The sequence below is a fragment of the Nannospalax galili genome, unplaced genomic scaffold (assembly GCF_000622305.1).
Source record: "Nannospalax galili isolate Female #2095 unplaced genomic scaffold, S.galili_v1.0 scaffold369, whole genome shotgun sequence".
Taxonomy (NCBI): domain Eukaryota; kingdom Metazoa; phylum Chordata; class Mammalia; order Rodentia; family Spalacidae; genus Nannospalax; species Nannospalax galili.
Genome location: NW_008360318.1, coordinates 2,287,836 through 2,301,410, shown reverse-complemented (window position 1 = coordinate 2,301,410; position 13,575 = coordinate 2,287,836). Strand labels below are relative to the sequence as shown.

Genomic DNA, 13,575 nt, shown 5'->3' with positions numbered 1-13,575 from the left:
CTGACCATCTTGCTGAAAAAAATATTTTCTACTCATTGAAAATCTCCAAGTTGTTTGATGCCAAATAAGCCAGATCATTACTAACTTTTAAAAATTTGTAATTAATTAATTAATTTTTATTTTCTGTATATGAGTGTTTTGCCTGTAAGTGCACCTGTGTATGCAATGACTGTGGAGGCCAGGAGAGGATGTCAGATCCTCTGGAAATGGAGTTATGGACAGTTGTTAGTGGCCATCTGGGTGCTTGGAACCAAACCCAGGTCCTCTACAAGACCCACAGTGCTCTTAAACACTCAGTCATCTCTTCAGCCCTCATTACCAATTTTTAAAAAGATTTAAAGGCGCAGGTCAGGTGTGTGATGCACACTGTTAACCCCAGCATTCAGGAGGCAGAGGCAGATGTATCTCTGTGAGTTTGAGGCCAGACTGGTTTACATAGTGAGTTCCAGGTCAGCCAGGTCTATATAGTGAGATCCTGTGTCTAACAAAACAAAAACAAAACAAAAAATTCAAAGGAGCTTAAATTAGGAAGTCATAACTGTTTAGGAAAATCATTGAAATTTGTGTTTAGCTTTCAGTAACACTAACATATAAGCAGGACAAATCTACATACCCATCTTTCTTCAGTAGCCAGTTAACCATAGGATTTTCCAAAAACCAGAGACTAGTATTTTTAGTTGTCTTTCTCAGGCTGAACACTAACAGGTCCCAGGGTATGGCTTAATACCCTGACCAATGGAAGCTATAATTCTCTGAAAAGCAGTGAAAGATATGACAGCACAATGTTGATCTGTCCTTTAGAGTGTAGACACAACTTTCACTTCTGACACCTTGGCCAACAGCTTTGTATTATCGGTTCTTCCCTTAGATCACTGTCCTTATGATGGGGAAATGTGATTTCAAAAGCTCGAAGTTTCTGGGCTAGAAAATGGAGAAGGCTCCCAAGATCTGTTTTCTTTGTCAAAGAAATCATCTTCTTGAAATGCCAATTTCTGCTTAAGTGCATTCGATATTAAAGACATTGGATCCCAATGAACACTTGGTCTTTTACTCATGCGAATGGGCCTCCCACCAGGTAACCTTTCAGTAGCACAAAGCTTGACCTTATTCATGTCCTTTAGAATGCCCAGCATATTTGGAACATCATTACTTCTCTGGGTTTTTGAATGGCTATAAATTGTCTTATCACCACCTGGTAATGCTCTTTCATTTCAGTTCTGATTATCTAAGTCACAGGAATAGTAGATCCTGGTTGTAGAGAAGGAAAACATGGAGGCTGAAGAGAAGAAAACTGAGGACGAACTGGTGATGGAGAAGGAGAAGAAAACACGGAACTGCACAGAGCAGTCTCTGATAGTGATGGTGTTTGGTCCATACTGGGGTCCTCATTCAAGTCAAAGAATCTGGAAGATCATTTTCTATTGGTTTGTTCTATCTTAGAGCAGGTGACAATGGATCCAAATTAGTTTGGAAGCATGGAAAATATCCATTTTTTCTCCTCCTCATTTTTCCATATACAATTATGAAATAGGAGACAAGTGGCTTTACCATTTGCCACACACAAAACATCAGCAAAAGATGAAACCATAGATTCACAATTATCAGACTTCATAGAGTTCAAGCGAGGGATCAACTCAAAATTAGGTCTTTGACAAGGTTCTAAAAAAGCTTTTTCCCAATAATACAAATGATACTTTGAACCGATAGTCTTTATTTTCTAAGTCAGCAAGACAGGTCAGCTGCTGGAGAAGTCCTGGCCTATGGGAACACAAAGTATGCTGGCATGTTTTGTAAGACATTCAGTATGAGAGACATTGATGAAATGGGTTTGAGGAAACATTGTTGGTTGGCACCTTCCTCCTGTACCCACAAGCACCGGGAGGGCTTTTCAGAAGATGGACTTTTAATATGAGCTGGAGTTACTCCAGAAGGCTGCCACAGGCCGGGGTCCCCCAAGTCACAAGCTGAGCCGCCAGGCTGGACAAAGCTGCAGGATGAAGAGTGGGATAAAGCAACTCTCCTGAGGATGCTTAATTTCTTCTTTTGAGAACTCTCTGTTCAGATATGTAGCCCATTTTTAAATTGGGTCATTTTCTGAGTTCTTTGTATATTCTAAATGTTAATCCTCTATCAGATGTATAGCTGGAAAAGATTCTCTTCCACTCTGGGGGCTTTCTCTTTGCTCACTTGAGTGTTTCCTTTACTGTACAGAAGTGTTTAAGTTGAATGATATTTTATTTGTCAATTGTTGGGCTTAATTCCTGAGCAAATGGAGTGCTGTTCAGAAAGTTCTTTGCTGCACCTGTGTCTTGCAGAGTTCTGCCTTGTTTTCTTCTAGCAGTTTCTGAGTTTCAGGTTTCACAGTGAGGTATTTGATCCAGTTGGAGTTGATGTTTTGGGCAGGGTGTTAGATATAGATTTAATTCCATCTTTCTAGATGTGAGCATCCAGTTTTCCCAGCGCCGTTCGTTAAAGATGCTGTTTTCCTTCATCTGTGTACTTTCAGCATCTTTGCTGAATATCAAGTGACTGTAATTACATGTATTCATGTTTGGGTCTTATATTTTGTTCTGTTGATCTACATGTCTGTTTCTGTGCTAGTACCAGTTTTGTAATATAGCTTGAAATATGGTATGGTAATTCCTCCACCATTACTCTTTTTGCTCAAGATTTTCTTGGCTGTAAGGGGTCTTTTATGTTTCCATATGAATTTCAGGATGCTTTTTCTATTTCTGTGAAGAATGTCAACAGAGATTTTTATTGGGATTGCACTGAATCTGTAAATTGCTTTTGGTAGAATGGTCATTTTCACCATATTAATTCTACCAATCTATGAGTGTGGGAGGTCTTTCCATCCTCTAGTGTCTTCCTCAATCTTTTTCTTCAGAGATTTAAAATTTTCATTGTAGAGGGCTTTCACCTCCATGGTTAAGCTTATTCTAGATATTTTTGAAGTTATTGTAAACAGGAGCATTTCTATGATCTCTGTCTCGGCATATTTGTTATTAGTATATAGAAAGGCTATTGATTTTTGTATCCTGACACTTTGCTAAAAATGTTGATCGCTTCTTGCAGTTTCCTGGTAGAATTTCTGGGATTGCTTATGTATAACGTCATCTTCAGAAGGGGATAAATTGACTTCTTCAACCCTTATTAGAATCTTCTAAATTTCCTTTTCTTGTCTTACTGTTCTAGCCAGGGCTTCAAGCACTGTATTGAAAAGGAGTGAGGATAGTGGACAGCTCTGTCATGTTCTGGATTTTAGTGAGATTGCTTTGAGTTTTCATCCATATAGGATGGTGTTGGCTTGGGTTTGTCATATACGGTCTTTATTAAACTGCAATATGTTCTCTTCAGTTCTATTCTCTCTAGGGCTTTTACCATGAGGGCATGTTGGATTTTATCTTTTCTGTGTCTGTTAGGATGACACCATGATCATCATGTGATTTTTGTCTTTCAGTTCATTTACATGATTTATTACCTCTATTCACTCATGTGTGTTGAACCATCCCTGCATCTCTGGGATAAAGCCAATTTGATCATAATGGATGATTCTTTTGATATATGCCTATATTTGGTTTGCAAGTATGTTGTTGAGAATTTTTGCATTTATGTTCATCAGGGATATTGACCTATAGTTTCCTTTTTTGTTGTATCTTTATCTAGTTTTGGTATTAGGATAATACTGACTTGTTAGAAGGAATTTGTAAGTGTTCCTTCTGTTTCTATTTTTTGAATAATTTTAGAAAAATTAGCTGTAGTTCTTCTTTGAAGGTCTAGTATATTTCTTCTGTAAATCCAACTGGACCTGGGCATTTTTTGGTCAGGATTAGTTTCCATCTCCTTATTTGTTATAGATCTATGTAAATTGTTGATCTCTGTTTAACTTTGGTGGTGAGGATGAATCTAGAAATTAATTTCTTTTAGGTTGCCTAACTTAAGGGAGAATAGGATTTTAAAGTATTCCGTTATAATGTTCTGAATTTCTTTGTGGTGTCTGCTGTAATATTTCCCTTTTCATTTCTGATTCTGTTCATTTGAGTCTCATCTTTCTTTTGGTTATTCGGCTAGTGGTTTGTTGATCTTGTTAATGTTTTTAAAGAAACAGCTTTTAGATTTGTTGATTCTTAGTATTGTTTTATTTGTTTCTATTTACTTAATTTCTGCTCTGATTTTATTATTTCTTCCTGTCTACTAGGTTTGGGTTTGGTTTGTTCTTGTTTTTCCACATTCTTGAGTTGCATCATGATGTCAGTTGTGCTCCTTCTGGTTTTTAATGTAGGCTCTTTGAGCTTTAAACATCACCCTTAGAACTGCTATAGTGTATCCCAAAGCTTCTGTTCTGCTTTGCTTTAATTTTCGTTTGATTCCGGGATTTTTTCTTATCTCTTTCTTGATTTCTTCTTTGACCCATTTGCCATTCAGTACTGTGTTGCTTAGTCTCCATGAGTTCTTGTAATCAATAGAGATTCTTTTGCTGTTGATTGTAACTTTATTGAGTTGTGGTCAGATAAGATACACAAAGTTTTCAATTTTTATATATTTGTTGAGTTTTGTTTTGTGTCCCAGTATGTGATGTATTTTAGAGAACCGTCTATGGGCTGCTAAGTAAACTGTATATTTTTGGGTGTTTGGGTGGAGTATTCTGTAGATATCTTAGTCCCATTTGATGTGTGATGACATTTAATTCCAGTGTTTCTCTGTTTATTTTTTGTCCAGTCCAGACACCTTGTCTATTGAAGAAAGTCGGGTATTGAAATTGCCTACTATTACTGAGTTGGGGGTTAATCTGTGTTTCAAAGTCCTTCAGTATGCTTTCTTTTTTTGTCTTTTTGAGACAGGGTCTCTTTGTCTGTAGCCCCAGCTGGCCTGGAACTCACTATGTAGACCAGGCTGGCCTCAAACCCACAGAGATCCGACTCCTTCTGCCCCAGGGGTACTGGGATTTTAAAGGCATGCACCACCACACACTGCTTGTAGTATGCTTTTTTAAATGTATATTTTTATTGAGTTTTTGTACATTTTATATAATAGATCTTAAACACATTTAGGATCCCCTCTCCCCCATCTGACCAGAGTTTGGTGCGTACACGTTTAAGATTGTAATGTTTTCTTGGTTGATTGTTCTATGGATCCAAAGGAAGTCTTCTTTATCTCTTCTGATTAATTCTAGTTTGAACTCTAGTCTGTCAGATATTAGGATAGCAACACCTGTTTGTTTCCTGGACCCATTTTCTTGGAATACTTTTTCCATTCTTTGGCTCTAAGGCAGTGCCTTATACTTGAAGGCGAAATATGTTACTTGTAGAAAACAAAAAGATGGATTGTTTCTTGATCCATTCAGCCAATCTGTGTCTTTTGATTAAAGACTTGCGGTCATGAATGCTTAAAGTTATTATTGAAAGGTGTGTGCTGGTTGCTGTCTCTTTGGTTTTGTTGTTTGTGTTCTCAGTCTTATTTTGTGTTTCAGTAATGATAGCTTCATTTGTTTTCCTTCGGTAGCCTTTTGGCTACGTTCATCCCTCTCTTCAGTTTGTAGTATTGTTTCTGGTGTTCTCTGTGGAGCTGGTTTGGTGGACAAGATTCTTTCAGCCTGTTTATATCATGGAACGTTCTCCTCCTTCCTTCTACTATGGCACAAATTTTGCTGGGTAAACAGTCTGAATTGGCATCTGTGGTCTTTTTGGAGCATGTTGCTGCAAGCTCTTCTGGAATTTAAAGTCTCCATTGAGAATTCAGCTGTTATTCTGATGGTTTTTCTTTTATATGTGACTTGTGGGGTTTCTCTTGCTGTTTCCAATACCTTCTCTTGTTCTGTATATTTAGTGTTTTAACTATAATGTGCCATGAGGCGTTTCTTTTCTCGTCCTGTCTATTTGATATTCTGTGTGCTGCTTGGGTTTCTATGGGTATGTCTTTCCTTAATTTGGGGACATTTTCTTCTATGATCCTGTTAAATATCTGGCCTATGCCTTTGACTTGGGATTCTTCTTCTTCTACTACATCTGTAATTCATAGATTTGGTCTTTTCATTGTATTCTAAAGTTCCTGCATATTGCTTTCCTGTGTTTTTACATTTGTTCATATTCTTTGATTGACTGGTCCAATTCCTCTACTTCATCTTCAAGTCCTGATATTCTATCTTCTGCTTGCTTCATTCCGGGTAAGGCTTTCCCCTGAGTTTTCCAATAGGGTTATTGAGTTTTTCAATTCCATCTTCACATCAGCTTGAGTTTTCTGCAGTATTTCTGTCTCTTTACTGAATTCCCAGGTCTTGAATTGTCTTTGCTGTTTCACTAAGATGTATATTTGAGTTTCCTTGGAATTCACTCAGGAGTTTATTCCTAAGTGAGGTGTTTGTTCGTGTCTTCTTTAAACTCCTTGAACCCTTTGATCATGGTTATGGTTGTTTCTATAAAGTCTGTGTCCTGGAGTTTATTTAGATGAATGTCATTGTGGAACATTTCAATAGGACTATTAGGTTTTAAGAGGGACATACTGTCTTGGCCTTTTATATTGTTTGTGTTTTTGTAATGTGATCTGGGTATGTGGACTTCTTTTTTTGTTGTGTGTCTGAATGAGTTTCAAGCCTGTCTCTGTTGAGTGAAAATTTTAGTTTTATTTTTGTTGTTGCCCAAGGTTGGTAAGCTTCAGATCAGGTATGAAGAATTGGTAGATCAATCCTTCAGATACTGAGTGTTGATTTTTAATTAGAGGGGCAGGGGTGATTCCAATTCTGTAGTAACCAAGAAAGTGTATGAAGGTAACTCTTGACTGGTTCTGTCTGGGATGAAGCATAGGTTGTGAACCCCCGCTATACCTGGGAATGTGGGGGTGGCAGCATGGGCAGGTCAAGTTCTGCAGAACTGACCAGGCTGAGCCAGTGTGTGAGCGGCATGAGCTGAACTAGGCCCGGGACTGTGGGACGGCAGAGAGAGAGGGCTCTGGCCTGGGAAACTCACCAGGCTGATCCCATTCCCCAGCTATGTTATATATAGTGGAATTTTATTCATCTACAGAGGAAGATGAAGTCATGATATTTGTAAGAAAATGGGTGGAACTGGGCCTAATTGTGTTAAGTGAAGAAAGACAACTTCTATTTTGTGCAGACCCTAGATTCTAATTTTCATATATGTGTATGTATATTGGGAGGTATAGGTCAGGAAATTAGCAAGGAAAAAAGAGGTCTTAAGGAAGGGTTGGGAATGGGGGTTCATAGAATACATGTGATATGAAAGCAGAAGAGGGCTACAAAGGGGAGGAAGGGGACTAGTGAGAGGGGGGCAAAGAGACGAGGAGGGGAGCGAGGGAAGAGGATCAACAAAAGCTAAGTGGAGTGAAAACACCATACTGAAACCCATTATGTTGTCTGCTAAGTCAAAACTAATAAAAAAAATCACTTATTTCCTTTACATGGTTCAGTACTGATGCTGAGGTTAGCCAGCATGCTTCTGCATGGTCACTTGAAGGCCTGAAGGAACATCTTCCCCCTTTCATGATGTTGCCCTTTTTACAGGTACAGCTACTGGGAAAACAGCAAGGGAAGAAGCAAGCAGACAAGCTCAACTTGTTTCTCAAGCTCGTTGATCTGGAAAGATCTCATTTTCTTGTATTTCGATTGACTCTAATTCATCATAAGCTCACACAAAGATGGAAAGAAATCTGGGCACTGTGATTCCTAACTTCCCTGTAGTGATTTACACTGTGAAATGTAGAGCTCAAATCTTTGGTGGACAGCCAGTTGTAAGGCATACTTATCAAAGAAATTATGACTCATTGTTTTTCTAAGTATAGTTAATAGTATATTATTGTGATGTATACACACACACACACACACACACACACACACACAAAACACTTGTGCTTCTGTACATGTTAATCATCCACCAGGGATCCCAGTAGGTGGGTGACTAACCACAACATGTCTGAACTTCCTCAAAGATTTCAGAAAACAGGTTTGGAGAAGAATTCTGTATCCAATGTTAATAACAAGTTGTTCTAGTTTGTTCTTCATTGCTGTGACAAAATACTCTGACCAATACCAACTTGTGGAGGAAAGGGTTTATTTGTCTTACATCTCCCAGGTCACAGTTCATCAGGGAGCCCAAGGTAAGAACTCAGGGCAGGAAACTGGAGGCAGAACAGAGGCCGTGGAGGAATGCTGCTTACTGACTTGCTCCCCTGGGCCCTGCTCAGCCTGCTTTCTTATGCTACATAGGCCCACCTGCCCAGGGGTGGCACCACCCACAGTGGGCTGGGCCTCCCCCACATCACTCATCAAGAAGATGCCCCTCAGACATGGCCACAGGCTAGTCCAATAGAGGCAATTCCCCGATCGAGGCTCCCTCAACCCAGGCGTGTCAAGTTGACACTAAAGCTATCCAGCACAATTGACCCCTTGTCAACTTGACACACAAACACACCACTATTAAACCATAAGCTTTCCAATTCTTGTCCCCAAGGTATGATGTGAACATTAATATCACAACATAAGACGGTACAACCTTAAAAAACCCAAAGTCCTTAAAAAAAATCCAAACACTTGACAGTGCATAGTCTCTTTTAAAAGTCTCAACTGTGCGCTTCTGTAAAATCCAAAACAAGAACTGTCTTATTTCAAAGGGAAGAATCGGGCACACCTAAGCAAAACCAAAGTCCGGCAAAGTAGCTCAAATCTGGACATCTGGGATTCACTCATGATCTTCTGGCTCTAAAGGGTACTGGCAACTCCACTGCTCTGACTCTGCAGTCCACAGCACACTCAGCTCGTCTTGCAGACCCAGACCAGCTCCATTCCAAACCTGTCAATGTCCTTGGTGGTCGTCCTATGGTCCCAGCTTCTCCAAAAAGCTGGGGTCACCACTGAAACTGAGACTACACCTTCACCAATGGCCTCTTCTTGCCTCTTGCGGTGCAAAGCCTCAGTTTCTCTCCATGACCCCTTCAATCCTGGGATTTTCCCTGCAACTGAAGCTGCACTTTCACCTATGGCCTTTCCTGGCCTCTCAGAGTGCCAAGCCTTCAGCTGCTGTCTGTGACCCCTTCATGCTTTCAACACCAGAACCATGCAAGAGACTCTTACACATTACCAAGTCCTGCTTCCAGCTAGAGATGGAGGCTCCCCTCTGTGTGCTGACCCTGAGGAAATACCTCCCAGAAGACTCCACCACAGTGATGCTGGTCTCTTGTTACTTACAGCTGATTTTCCAGCCCCAGCTAACCAGCATCAGTTGTCCCAGTAAAGCAAAGGTTTTGCTTCAGGTTCTGGTCTCTTCTTAATCACAGCTGATTCTTCAGCCCCAGCCAACCAGAACCCACAGATTCTCAGTCCAAAATCTCACACGAACAGCCCTGATAGTCTCTGCTTCCCTTTGAAGCTTCACAAACTGGGCCTCCATCATCTACAACTCTTTCAGCATAACTGTTCAAAGCTCCACTGCAACAAACTCTGAGCATGCAACGGCTTTTCCAGCCCAAAGTTCCAAACACTTCCACAGTCCTCCCCAAAACACAAAGGTCAGGTCTGTCACAGCAATATCCCACTCCTGGTACCAATCTCTGCTCTAGTTTGTTCTTCATTGCTGTGACAAAATACTCTGACCAATACCAACTTGGGGAGGAAAGGGTTTATTTGTCTTACATCTCCCAGGTCACAGTTCATCAGGGAGTCCAAGATAGGAACTCAGGGCAGGAACCTGGACGCAGGAGCTAGAGCACAGGCCATGGAGGAACGCTGCTTACTGGCTTGCTCCCTTGGCCCCTGCTCAGCCTGCTTTCTTATGCAACACAGGCCCACCTTCCCAGGGGTGGCACCACCCACAGTGGGCTGGGCCCTCCCACATCACTCATCAAGAAGATGCCCCTCAGACACGGCCACAGGCCAGTCCAATAGAGGAAATTCCCCAAATGAGGCTCCCTCAACCCAGGTGTGTCAAGTTGACACTAAAGCTATCCAGCACATTTTGTTTTGTTTTTTTCTGATTGAGTTTGCATGAGTCTTGTGCATGCTGTCACCATTGCTGTAAGTTTATATGAGCAATGTCCCAGGAGCTTGTAAGGCTCTGTTTCCTTATGGTCATGTACCTCCTCCCCTGGCTCTTAAAATCTTTCCACCTTCTTTTCCACAATGGTCCCTGAGCCCCGGGTAGGTGAAATTTAATGTAGAAGTACTGTCCAGGGATCCAAACTCTGCAGTCTCTTTTGCTCACACTTTGGCCAGTTGTGACATTTTAAAATTATTTTTTAACTTTTTTAATTTTAAAAATTTATTTAATAACCACATAATTAGTATAAGCATTTCATTACAGTACTTCATTACAACAGCATTGACATAGTCAGTAAGAGTTTCCAGGACAAAGATGCACCTCTTTCAAAATTGGCTGTAATTTTTATGTTCACAGTGTTGAATTAATACAGTTATACATTATTGTACTCAGTATAAACCCTATAAGACATTAAAATTGAATGAGGTTTTAACCTTTTAAAAAGATCTCTATTTCATTTTAGAATTTACTGTTTCATACAGAAAAACTCATTTTTAACACAAATAGCACTTAGATATTTGCATATAAATATACCACATTTTCACTATCCCCTCCTCAGTTGAGGGACACTTACGTTGCTTCCATCTCTTAGCTATTGTGAAAAGAGCAGCAACAAACATGGATGTACAAGTGTCTCTGCAATAGGATGATTTTTTTTGGGTATATGCCAAGGAGTGGTGTAACTGGGTCATATGGTAGGTTCATTTTTAGCTTTTTAAGAGTTCTCCACATTGCTTTCCATAGGGGCTGAACCAGTTTGCAGCCCCACCAGCAGTGGATTAGTGATCCCCTTTCCCCACATCCTCTCCGACATTTGGTATCGTTTGTTTTCTTGATCTTAGGCAGTCTGACTGGGGTAAGGTGAAATCTTAAAGTGGTTTTAATTTGCATTTCCCTAATTACTAATGATGTTGAACACCTTTTAAGGTGCTTCTTAGCCATCATTATTTCTTCTTTTGAGAACTCTCTGTTCAGCCCCTTATCCCGTCTTTTAACTGGGTTACTTCCTTTCTTGATTCTTTGTTTTTTTCAGTTCTTTATATATTCTGGATGTTAAACCTCTGTCATACGTGTCTCTGGTGAAGATTTTCTCCCACTGTGTGGGTTTCTCTTTGCTTCCTTGGTTACTTCTTTCTATGTATAGAAGCCTTTTAGTTTAATGAGGTCCCATTTGTTGATTCTTGACCTTATTTCCTAAGCAATGATGTCTGGTTTAGAAAACCCTTTCCTACACCTCTATCTTGTAGGTTATTGCCAGTGTTTTCTTCTATTTCAAAGTTTCAGGCTTTACATTGAGTTCTTTGATCCATTTGGAATTGACTCTTGTGCAAGGTGAAAGATAGTTTAGTTTCATTCTTCTACAGGTGGAGATCCAGTTTTGCCAGCACCATTTGCTGGACATGCTGTCTTTCCTCCAGTGAATGTTCTTGGACCCTTTGTCAAATATCAGGTGGCTGAAATCGCATGTACTCATATATGGGTCTTCAGTTTTGTTCCATTGATCTATGGGTCCATTTTTGGGCCAAGACCATGTTGTTTTTATGACTAGAGCTCTGTAATATGGTTTAAAATCTGGTATAGTAATCCCCCCAGCATTGCTCTTAGTACTCAGGGTTGCTTTGGCTATCCAAGGCCTTTTGTGCTTAAGATGGTTTTTTCCAGTTCTGTGAAGAATATCATGGGGATTTTGACTGGCATTGCAATGAATCTATAAATGACTTTTGGTAGGATGGTCATTTTCACAATATTAATTCTTCCAATTCATGAGCATGGAAGATCCTTCCATCTTCTGGTGTCTTCCTCAATCTCTTCCTTTAAAGATTTAAAATTTTCATTGTAGAGCTCTTTAATGTTTTTAGTCAGGTGTATTCCGGGTTTTTTTTGAGGCTATTGTGAAAGGGAGTGCTTCCGTGTATTCTTTCTCTAATTGCTTGTTACTGGTATTCAGAAAGGCTACAGACTTTTGTAGATTAATTTTGTAACCTGCCACTTTACTGAAAGTGTTAATCATTTCTAGGAGTTTTCTGGTGGAATTTTGGCGTCTCTTAGATGTCATAGCATCTGCAAAAAGGGATAATTTTATCTCATCTATTCCAATTATTACTCCTTTAATTTCCTTCTCTTGTCTTACTACTCTTTCAAGAGTTTCAAGCACTATGTTAGGGAGAAGTGGAGATAGTGGGCAGCCTTGTCTGGTTCCTGATTTCAATGGGAATGCTTCCATTTTTTTCTCCATTTAGAATGATGTTGGCTGTGGGTTTGTTGTGTGTGGCTTTAATTATGTTGAAGTATATTCCTTGCAGTCCAATTCCCTCTAGGACTTTGAACATCAGTGCATGTTGAATTTTGTCATAAGCCTTCTCTGCATCTATTGAGACGACCGTGTAATTCTTGCCTTTGAGTCCATTTATATGATTTATGATGTTTATTGACTTACATATATTGAATATTCCCTTATAATGTTCTGGATCTTTTGGTGTCTGTTGTGATGTTTCCCCTTTCATCTCTGATTTTGTTGATTTGGAGGTACTCTTTCCTTTTTTGGTTAACTGGGCTAAGGGTCTGTCAATCTTGTTTATCTTTTCAAAGAACCAGCTCTTGGATTCATTGATTCTTTGTATTGTTTTCTTTGTTTCTATTTCACTAATTTCTGCTCTGATTTTTGTTATTTCTTCTTGTCTACTGGGTTTGGGTTTCGTTTGCTGTTCCTTTTCAAGTGTTTTGAGTTGCAACGTTAAGTCATTTATTTGTGCTCTTTCTGATTTTTTAATGTAGGCACTTAAAGCTATAAACCTCCCTCTAAGGACAGCTTTCAACATGTCCCAGAGGTTTTGTTGTGTTGTATTGTCCTTTTCATTTAGTTACAGGAATACTTTTTATTTATTAATTTCTCCTTTGACCCATTCATCATTCAGGAGTGTGTTGTTTAATCTCCCTGTGTTCATGTAATTATTAAGGTTTTTTCCGATGTTGATTTTAAAATTTATTGCACTGTGGTCTGATAGAATGCATGGAATTATTTCTGTCTTTTTGTATTTTTTGATCTTGTTTTGGGCCCCACTATGTGGTCGATTTTGGAGAAAGTTCCATAGGGTGCTGAATAGAAAGTATATTATTTGGTGCTTGGGTGGAGTATTTGGTAGATGTCTGTCTGTTAGGTCCATTTGATGTATGGTATTGTTTAATTCAGACGTCTCTCTGTTTATTCTTTGTCCAGTTGAGCTGTCTAGTGGAGACAGTGGGGTATTTGGTCCTGCTCATAGAGCAGAGGTCTGACAGGGATGTGACCCCATTGTGGCATAGGGTGGGCATGACTTGCTCTTGTCTAACACATGTGGACACGGTCTGGGTGGCATGCTCTGCAGTCCGGGGTCTATTTGTTTCTAAGATCTTTTCTGATAACTGCCTGGGAGTGAGCCCTCAGGGTGGGGGTGCCGTGGAGTAGTCATAGGGAGGAAGAAAATTCAGAGAAATCAAGAATCAAATATATGCTTCATAACAAGACACGTGGGGGGGGACACAGACAGAGAGA

At 39.8% G+C, this 13,575-nt stretch overlaps 1 pseudogene; it reads right to left on the bottom strand.

Annotated features, from left to right (window-relative positions):
• Nucleotides 1-797: 797 nt before the first annotated feature.
• Nucleotides 798-1,375, bottom strand: LOC103727288 (annotated as a pseudogene).
• Nucleotides 1,376-13,575: the final 12,200 nt, after the last annotated feature.